Source organism: Capsicum annuum, chromosome 9, assembly GCF_002878395.1.
Source record: "Capsicum annuum cultivar UCD-10X-F1 chromosome 9, UCD10Xv1.1, whole genome shotgun sequence".
NCBI classification, from domain to species: domain Eukaryota; kingdom Viridiplantae; phylum Streptophyta; class Magnoliopsida; order Solanales; family Solanaceae; genus Capsicum; species Capsicum annuum.
Window position 1 is genome coordinate 156945782 of NC_061119.1, and position 9676 is coordinate 156955457.

General features: G+C 32.7%; 1 long non-coding RNA gene across 2 annotated transcripts; it reads right to left on the reverse strand.

Moving 5' to 3' along the window:
- Positions 1 to 263: 263 nt before the first annotated feature.
- Positions 264 to 5657, reverse strand: LOC107842694. 2 transcript variants are annotated; one of them, XR_001666014.2, is made up of 5 exons: positions 5405 to 5657; positions 4873 to 5109; positions 2848 to 4759; positions 2681 to 2758; positions 264 to 507 (listed from the first exon to the last, which is right to left on the reverse strand). It is a non-coding gene; the product is annotated as an uncharacterized LOC107842694 (long non-coding RNA). The 2 variants fall into 2 exon arrangements; XR_001666013.2 differs by having other exon boundaries at positions 2848 to 5109.
- Between the last annotated feature and the right edge of the window lie 4019 nt (positions 5658 to 9676).

Sequence of the window (9676 nt, forward strand, 5' to 3'; positions counted from 1 at the left end):
ATTCTTCTCTGTAATTTTTGTTATGATGCTAATTTCTCTTATATATAAGTGCAGGATTGGTGTAGGGGTGTGCATCGATCGATTTTTGTGTGTTATTAGTTCGATTTATCGATTTTCGATTTTTAAATATGCAAAACTAATAACCAACCAATAAGATATTTTTTATCGATTTTCGGTTTATCGATTTTTGATTCTTAACGGTTCGATTTTTGGTTTAACCAATAAGAAAAATACTCACAAAATAAAAATAGCAACAACCAACATAAAAAAAACAAAATCTTAGTTCGCCAAATCCTACGAGTTTTAGTTTACAAAAATCTTCAAACTTGAATTGAATGTTAGTTGAAAGAAAAAAACAAATCCTAGTTCTTCAAGCTTTTCAAAATATCCAGATCTTGCCAAAACTCTTCAAACGCTTCAAGCTTTTGAAAATACCCAAATCTTGCCAAAAATCTTCAAACGCTTCAAGCTTTTGAAAATATCCAGATCTTGCCAAAAATCAGACACCTACAACATATCACATAACACCTTACAATTCAGTCATAACCTGATGATGAAAGTGAAACAGATGCTGGCAGAGGCAAATTCATAAATCTAGAGATTGGAAAGAACAAGGAAACAAATAAAGAAGCTTGGGTCGAACCATGAAAATTCGCTGAAGAGGCCTAAGTACAGAAAATCAAGAAGTATACTGTATACATAAATCAATATAAGCAATAGAAATCTAAACGTAAATGGAACTCATTGGTGTTGGCACATAAACATACTCTTGTTCCCAACTTTCCACCAAGCTGCTTATCGCGAGCTGGTATTAGTGAACTACATACAACAAGCAACTGTAAAACACTAATTTCTTCAAGAAGAAAGTTTTTATATTGATTAAAAAACAAAGAAAACAGTAAAACACTACCACAATCCTGTAAAATAAGGATTTTCTAAACCAAAATCTTCCAGTTTCCATCAAATAACAGATCACTGAACACGCTGTCAAACTTAGAACTAAATAAATAATTCAAATAACCAGGAAATCCCCGTAACGACCACCAATGACAAATATAGTTATTGAACCAGAACAAGCAGTGAGATAGTGCTTTCAATGACATAATCTGGATCCCTGAATACAAAAACAAAAAGAGAGCATCCCCTACGTAAAGATCTTATTCCGGTAGAGTAACTGATGTAGTCTAGCACACAAACCAAGAGAAAGTCTGCCCATCAATGACAGGTAATAAAATGTATTCGAGAAAGTTAAAATTCAAACTGTATACTCGGATGTTCTGATGAAATGCGACATAAGGAATTGCAAAATGTTAGAAAGGACATTTTTTGTGTTCAGGTCCACAACAGAATACTAGTTTTTGGGAGAAAGGAGAATTACTTTCATCTTCTTTTGAATTGATATAAAGTTGACCAGCCCTCTGATTTAAAAATAGCAAGATCTAACAGATTGTGTGAAATGACCTTTATTTAGGGATGAACTTTTCCAAGCTATCATGAGTCTTTCTAGCACGGTTAATAGCATGAATCTGCATAAATGGTGGCATATCCAAAGACACAACTTTCACACCACTACAAATAAAGAAATCACCCAACTCAATCTTTGAACTGCAAAATGATTTCCTCCTTCCACCATTCTTGAATTGTAGTGCTAATAAAGATTGCTTTTTTATCTCATCAAACTCCTTGAACCTTTCAATGTCTTGACTCTTAGACAAATTTACACACCCCCTTTTAACATCCACCTCTTTGTTGAACTCTTTATTACCCTTATTATGGGGCACTTTTTTCACCTTGACCATAGTAGGGTTCCCATGTTGATTTTTTGACTTGGTTAAAGGTGTACATGATGAATCAAGAACTGATGAACTAGTCCAAGATTTGGGCTTTAAGTGGTTATTAAGTGAATCTGATGAATGCCCAGAAGAGTCTTTTGAGTTAGATTTAAGGATTTTATGATTGGAGATGTTGTTGTCTAGAGCTAACATGTGTGTGTCGGATTCTCCGAAAGTAGTACTATATTTTTTCGTCGAAAGTGAAGAGTCCGCGCAACTTAATTTAAAATTCGGTTGGACATTTGGGTGAAATGGAGGATAAGTGACCATAACGATGAGAACACCATGCCCGCAACTGGTTACAACACTGTTTAGGTACTAAAGCCTACTTGATCAAAAATGCATTGACCATAGACTTTTGTGATATAATAATCCGACGAAAAGATATTGAGGGAAACATGTGAAATAATCAGCTACAGATCAGCAAATTGACAAATTCCCTCCAAGAAAATAAAGAACAAATGACATACTGCATCATGAGACTAGAAAACAGACAGACCTTCAGTTTCCACCAAATTTTATTTCATATTGACATATGAATCAAAACTGCTACAATACGTAGCAGTCAATGTGAGAACCAATTAACCATATAATTGTGATCAACATGTGGCAGCATTAAACTCGACACACAAGCTTGTTAAACATCAAGAATCACATTCCATCCGAAGACCCAGTTCATAGAACTAGGAACAGCCTAATTGCCAAACAAAGACCCGTTCTTCCTTCAGAGAAAATTTAAGCAAGCAATATTGGATTTACATAGTTGTTAGACTATTCATTGTATTCAATGACTAATTTTAAGAAAATATATGACTTAAAACAAATTATAGCTAGGATAGGTGGCTTACCAGATGCCCAGATTCAAGTGCAAAAAAGAAGAACCTCAACTCCACGTCAATCATCAAGAATGCTAGTATTAGCCAATTCTACAGAGAATTTATATTAATCGATCACAAAACTGTTAACGACTGTTTACAATAATAATACAAAACTAATACAATTAGAATATTTTTACCTTGTTCAAGCTTTTTGAGGACATCTATATCTTCCTCAATACTAATAGGTTGTGATTCACTCCAAATACAATCTTGAAGGCACACTAGATTTTGCACCAATTTAGGAGTTAATGAACTCCAAAATGAATCCAAGATACGTCCACCGGTACTAAACGCACACTCGGATGCCACGCTTGAAATGGGAATAGCAACACATCCCGAGCCATCTCAACAAGAATAGGAAATCTGGGTGAATGTATTTTCCACCAAGACAAGACGTTGAAGTTCTTGGTTTCACCTTCATTTGCTTCATCAAGATACTTTTGCAGTTCTGTTTTAACTGTTGTTGTATTTCCAGCTTTATGTTTCATAAGATCATCCATAAATGACCCTAAAGACCCTATCGATTGAACAGTACTACCAGAACTCGAAGGCAGTGAACTAGAATTTTCAAATAAAGAGCTAGATGAAGATGAAGAATGTTGACTATCTTTATCAATTGAAAAAAACTTTACATACTCACCATACATCAAATTCATGTAGTCTTTCACCCTGCTCTCTAAAACTAGTCCTTCTTTCCCAAACATCATCCGAAGAGCGAAACCAACCAAAACAAACTTGTGCCGAGGATCCAGAACACAAGAAATAAAAATCATCTTATTCATTTTCTTTGGACTACCCCCAATACTTATCAAACTTTTCTTTCATATTCGATGCAATTTTACCCAAAAGATCATCACCATCATCGTCACTCGATATCAACTGCTTCAAATAACAAGAAAGCTCCCAAATTTTAAGAAAGTGTAAATTTAATGTGACATAGAGTGATTCAGATACTTCTTTGGTTAGATCATAATTACATGGTCCCAGTCATCACTCGAAAGTGCACCGGCAGCAGTTCTCTCTTCATCATCAACAAACTGAAGGTAATGTGATAAGCCCAATATCACGATCAACATAACTCAAAAACCCATTTTCACACTCAATCGCCCTATTCAACATCAAGTATGTGGAGTTCCACCTCGAAGAAACATCCAAACATAACGATTTTTTACTATTGATATCAACATCTTCACAACATTCTTGAAACCTCTTACACCTTGCAGGGGACTGCCTTATGTATTTCACTGTTTTTCTAACCCTTTCAATGGACATGCTAGGCACTTTCAAACATCAAGTATGTGGAGTTCCACCTCGTAGAAACATCCAAACATAACGATTTTTTACTATTGATATCAACATCTTCACAACATTCTTGAAACCTCTTACACCTTGCAGGGGACTGCCTTATGTATTTCACTGCTTTTCTAACCCTTTCAATGGACATGCTAGTCACTTTCAAACCATCTTGGACAATAAGATTAATAATGTGAGACATACACCTTACATGAAGTTGTTCTCCGTTCATGAAATTAGTTTCCCATTTAGTGAATGTCTTAGCTAACTCTTTCACAGTCACATTGTTCGAACTAGCATTATTGACTGTGATGGTAAAAATTTTATCTATGCCCCAATCACGTAAACACTTACTAATCTCATTAGCCATGTCTTCACCTCTGTGGCTAGTAATTGGACAAAAGTTAATTATTCTCTTGTGCATAATCCATTTACTGTCGATCCAATGTGCAGTGATGCACATATAATTAATTCGCTGCAAAGAGGTCCAAGTATCAGTGGTAAGACAGACTCTTTGTTGGGCTTCTCTAAATGACCTTTTCAACTTCTGTTTCTCTTCATCAAATAGTTTAAAACAGTCACGTGTCACAGTGGTACGAGAAGGAATCTTAAAATGAGGTTGCGCTACTTTCATAAAGTTTCTAAAACCTTCCTTCTCAACAAATCTGAAGGGGAGTTCATCCACAATCACCATGCGATATAAAGCTCTCCTACATTGTTCTTGCTCAAATTTCCACGAAACAACAGCCACATCACCTGCAACACCCCCTCAACAGATTGAAAGCCTATTTCGGTTTTATTTTTGTCAGCAGATTGATTTCGAGGCATCTTTGGACATGTTAACAAATGAGTAAGCATTAACGTCATACCATTTTTACTTGAATCAGCAAAATAATCTTGACCACAATGCTTACACTTTGATTTCTTATTTCCTTCTTCATCAACAAATGATCCAAAATGATTCCATGCACGAGACCTTTTTTTTTCTTTCTTTCTTTACCTTCATCTGGACAAAATTTGTTTGACGCGCAATATTTGAATTAATGCTCTAATCGGCTAGGATCACTGCCTCATCAGTTGTAGTATTTTCAGCCATATGTATGTCACTGTAAAATAGAATTTAGACAATAATTAGACAACAAATCATGAAATACTTTCAAAGTAAACAAAAATTAAGAAATTCTTAAAAGGAATCTTGAACAATATTGAAATTGAAATTGAAATTTAACTCCAATTGTCAAGTTTGATTCGGGTCCGGTACAGAAAAGCAGTGGTGGATGTACATGTATTCCAGGCTTCATCAAAACCCCTTCGTCGGAAAATTATACTATTTTTACATGGTAAAAAAAAATTATGTATAAATAATAGAGGCTGCGGCTAGTCTGTATATGTACTACTGACCTCACTCAAAATCCTGGTTTCGCCCCTGCAGAAAAGGATAGACGAGTTTGAATAATTACTCACGAGTCAGTAACGTTGATAAAATCCTCACCGTCCGTTGACCCTCGCCGTTGTCGTAGCCGGAGTGCCGGTTGCTCGACACCCTCGTCGTTTCGCCTCTCCAGTTGTCGCCTTGTCGGTTGAGTCTTTAGTGGACTGGTTTGCTTCAACTTTGTGAATTGTTGTGACTGTCTGACTGCTTTAAGAATGTGAATATTTATCTCCCTTAACTGTATCGTATATAATATTAATAGATAATAAATAATATAACTATTTATTTATATAATACATAAATAGGGGTAGATTAATAATTTTAGTGTATTCATATTGGGTTATCGGTTTAACTGATCACCCAATAGGTTAAAAATTAAAATTGAATCGATTATTCAATAAATTTTTTTATAAAATCAATAACAAATCAATAACCCAATATCAATAACCCAATAGTATTTTTATTGGTTCGATTTATTGATCGGTTCGATTTTTGCACAGCCCTAGATTGATGTACCTAATTTATCTTTTTTTTTTTTTTTTTTTTTTTTATTATTATTATTATTATTATTATTATTATTATTATTATTATTATTATTATTATTACTTTTTTGAGAAATTAGTATTAGTATTATATTATTCATTTTTTTACTATCACTATTACTACTACTATTATTATTATTATATTATTATTATTATTACTATTATTACTTTTTACTATTACTACTATTATTATTATTATCATATTATTATTATTATTATTATTATTATTACTTTTTTTTTACTATTACTACTACTACTATTATTATTATTATATTATTATTATTATTATTACTATTACTATTATTACTTTATTTTACTACTATATATAAGTGAAGGTTGGGATGACTATCAAGGACTGGGTATCTCGGTAATTTTAGTGACCCATATTATTATTATTTTACTTTACTTTCCTACTATATATAAGTGAAGGTTGGGTGACTATCAAGGGTATTTTGGTAATTTTAGTGATTTCATTTTTTTTTTACTATTCTATTACCACCACTACTACTATTATTATATTATTATTTATTATAAATATATTTACATTATAATGAATGTCTATCAAGATCTAATAAGATCTATCAAGATCTAGTTGATATCTATCAGGATTAGAAGTATCTGTCTTTTAGTCATATACTATGAGTATTTTCTTCTATAAATAGAGAGGTTTTGTTCATTGTAATTCTTAAGAATTTTATGATCTCATCCCCCAAGAGAAATAATTGTTACTCTCTATTCTCTCTCTACTTTTCTTCTTTATTCTTTGTTGTTTTATTACAAGTTATCAGCACGAGACTCTACCAAACAAGGTGAGATTATAAATCTAAAGGTAATTGCAAGGTTGGTAATTCTTTATGTTATCTTTCTTTTGCTACTAATAATATAATTATTATTGAATTTGAGGAAAAATAATTGGTTTCGAATCATTTATGCTTTAAATTTATTTCTCAAGAACAATATTATCAAAAAGGGATGATAATATGTTGTGTTCAAGTCCTATCGAGTTATTGCCTAAGACGTCTTTATATGGATAAGATATTGAGTTATTGCCTAAGGCATAATAATGGGTGCTTGATCAAAAGTCATAAACCATATCCCATTAATATGCTTTATTCCATGAAGTGAATATGGTAGCAATATATGATAAGTCTGAAATACGACAACTTACTTCATTTTTTAAGTGTATGTGATAGCAGTGCATAATATGTCTGCAAGAAGACGAGTGATTGAATGCACGAATATACGCGTGGAGGGACAATATGATAATAATCATCAAAAGTGATGATATTTTCACGCGCATATTATGATCATAAGATATGTTAGAGAAAAATTCTTTAAATCATATGTACGTCTCGATTTGCTCCTGAAGTAGCAATATCATAAAAAAAGGTTATAAGCTATCAATTTGATAGGCTTAAGACACGATTATATTTCATTCATAAGAATGAGAATTTTAATTATTATAAGCATAGATCTATTCCCTGAGTGAATGTGATAATATTTAGTAAAGCTTATCAATACAAACGTGTACTTGATTATGATGGTATCACAACTTATCTCCGAACAAGGCAGAATAACTAAGACGAGTTATTTCGAAATCTACTTCTAAAGTAGTAAATCTGAAATTAATTCATGTAATAGTAAATCTAAAATTCACTAAAGTGTAAAAGGTACATGTCATGGTAAATTTGGAGTTTACTAGAATAAAAGTTCATAAATTGATATACGATTGCGACATGTCAAAAATGTGCATACTGAGTATTGAACATATATTGAAGAATTAGAAAATTCTTTATGGACTTGCTTGTTCTCATCATAAGTTAGTTGGACCAACTAATATTGGGATTTGATTCCTCAAAATCTGAAAAATATAAAAGGTGAATATGGGCTCGTTCACCTTTCATGTGATATATTGAAAAGATGCATCAATAAGATAATCACATATACATTCATTGTCAACCTGTAATTTGACATTCATAAAGTTGTTTGCTCAATGAAATTGAGTTAAGAGCACAACTTTCAGATTGTGTAATCAAGACAATTTATCTTGATGATGATGGTTTGGCATTGAATGTCTTCGATAAATAGCTAAATCTTTGCTAATGAGAAAAAGCATCATGTGTTGGTCTAAAATATAATATATTACATACAATAGCACTTGTATGCATTAGACCAATAGATTATGATTATTTTCCCCCTTTCAATTGGTTCAAGGTCATGAATCAAATATTCCATCTAATAACTTTGATGTGCGGTATACAATTAATGAATATACCATGATGCATAAAGATGGATTCCTCAGAAAAGATGGAGGATGTATGTTTGTTTTTCTAACATAAGGGGGAGATTATAAGTGGCTATAAAATATGTTAGGAATTATCACCAGATCCTCATTCAAAAGATAATTCTAGTCAAATGTCGAATGCATCTCATATTTAAGCTGCAAGTGCTCCTATTTTGTGTCCTTAAAAGACAAAGTCTATGCATGCATGAAGCATGGTAGACCAATCAATTCCAAATAAAATAATCCTTGAAAAATAAGGAGCAAATAATTATAATAAGAAGGCAATGTGCTCTTGAAGAGCCTACGACATAACACTTCATGAAACCTTATGAGAGGTTCAGGTACCTAAAAATAATGAAGTGATGAGATCTCAAAATGTTATGTCACATTATGAATATATATGAAATGATATATCATCAATGATATCTTTGATACAGTATTGGCGCAATATTGTGAAAGATTACGAGGATCCGAATTCTACGTTTATTTAAGCATGCTGACGTAGAAACATTTATCAAGTGACATGAAAGGGTGTATCTTGGTAAGTGAAAACTTATTTGATTTGCACTCCACACATTTGAAGATGTCACACATGAAATGTTGAATATTGTCACTTGACAAAATATATCTTGCAAATACTACAAGGCCTAATATAGCCTTTTCGATTAATTTGTTAGTAAAGTATAGTTTTGCTCCTACTAGGAGACATCGAAATGGGATAAAAAATATGATCTTATATTATTCTAAAGATTGTAGTCTCGATCTTATTGATTATGCTGAAGCTAGGTATTTAATTAACCCGCATAGATTTTGACTCAAACAGGCTATGTGTTCATATGTGGGGATATTGTCATATCTTAGAGATATACAAAGTAGTCTATCGTAGCCACTTCATCGAATCATACTGAGAAAATAGCTATTCATGAAGCAAGCCGAGAATATGTATGGTTGGGGTCCATGATACATCTCATTCGAGAATAATGTGGTTTGAAATGTGATAATATACCCACAATTTTATATGGATATAATGCAGCATGCATGACACATCTTAAAAGGGGATTCATAAAAGGAGATAGAACGAAGCACACTTCATCAAAACTTTTTATACATGAGCTCCAAAAGAATGGTGAAATTAATGTGACAGATTCGTTCAAGTGACAATGTGGCTGATTTATTCACTAAGTCTCCTTGAACTGCAAGTTTCAAAAAGATGATGCACAAGATCGGGATGCAAAGGTTCAAGGATGTTCTCATTAGGGGGAGTTGATACGCCTTGTACTCTTTTTCCCTTACGAGGTTTTGTCCCACTGTTTCCTTGTAAGGTTTTTAATGAGACAACTTATATGTCTATTGTTAGAGATGTGTACTCTTTTTCCTTCACTAGATTTTTTTTTCCACTGAATTTTTTCTAGTAA